This window comes from Frankliniella occidentalis, unplaced genomic scaffold (genome assembly GCF_000697945.3).
Source record: "Frankliniella occidentalis isolate FOCC.00 unplaced genomic scaffold, Focc_3.1 Scaffold117, whole genome shotgun sequence".
NCBI classification, from domain to species: Eukaryota; Metazoa; Arthropoda; class Insecta; order Thysanoptera; family Thripidae; genus Frankliniella; species Frankliniella occidentalis.
In genome coordinates, this window is record NW_026267245.1 from 553,294 (window position 1) to 554,597 (window position 1,304).

A 1,304-nucleotide genomic window follows, 5' to 3' on the forward strand; every position below is an offset into this window, starting at 1 on the left:
TCCCTCACGGCCCTCACCCCCCTCACCCTCCCTCCCCTCCACCCGGCCAGACCATCCCAGTGACCATTTCCGGTAGTTTCCAATCAAGTAGAAAGTCCATTTCCTGATAGTCATTTCATTTGAGAGCCCGGCGAGAGCATCCCATGGGCGGGAGAGGTGGGGTTCGGCGGCGTTGAGTGGCGGGGGTCGCGCCGCCGTCACCGTCACCAGGGTGGCTGCTGTACGTGTGAGAGTGCGTTACGTTTCGTCTCTGTCCCGCTCACTTAAGAGTGTATCACTGTAAATGTGAGAGGAAAATTAACTTTATACAGTCACAGTCCCCAAGAGTTCGTCTCTACCAGAAGAAAAAGCCCCCGACCAAAAATGAGGGTTCGACACGATGTGCAGCAGTAGTCTGCGCTTCCCACTACTGGCCGGTGCGGGTGCGGAGCGGAGTTGAGTTTGCAGAATGGGTGGGGTTGGGGGAGGGAGGAGGGGTGTCAGCGTGCAAATTTAATAAGCCTTATTGTGCCGATTGCTCGGGGGGTCGGCTCATTCAGGGCGGCACAATCGAGGGGTACAATGCAACCCGGTGCGGTTGGCGCGGGCGCGGCATCAGACCGTCCTGATGAATTTTTCATAGCAGACCTTGAACTTCGACGAGAAAGCGACGGCCGACGGCGGCGCACCCCTGCGCGGCTGCGGGCGCTCGGCTGCTGCTGTTTGATAAGTGATGGGTGGTTGGTAGGGGTGGTTAGGGTGTTTGAGAGAGCGAGAGCGAGAGCGGGTCTCGGAAAGTTTTGGGGCCCTGAATGAGCTCGGGTTGACAGCGGTCAGGGCCAGCTGCCGCTACAGCCACGCTCAGCCGGCGACGGCGACGACGACGTCCGGGACCAATGTCAAACAAAACCAAACAATCGGAATGCAATTTGATTCGAGGTGGACGAAGCGGTTGAGATCCAGCGGCAGCAGCAGCAGCATGTTGTGCCCGCTCGGTCCCGCAGGGGGCCTCGGGGGGTTGGTAACCCTGGCGGCTCCCTCCGCCCCTCGCCTGCCTCCCGGCCCGCTCGTCGCAACTCTATTCTCTTGTACTACCCCCTACATTGTTTCCCGGGGCCGCGGCCCAACTCGAATTCTCTCAGGCATACCGCCGCAGCCGCCGACGGCAAACAAATCAATCGCCAGTCCTTGCTCTGCCTCCCCTGCGGAGTCTGCGTTGCGCGCGCGCGCACCACGGCTGTTTGCGCTCAGCCGTTCAAGAGACCATCATCATCTCATCTGCTAATTTTGTTTGGCCTCCCTCTACTCTACACGCTCAGCCCCCC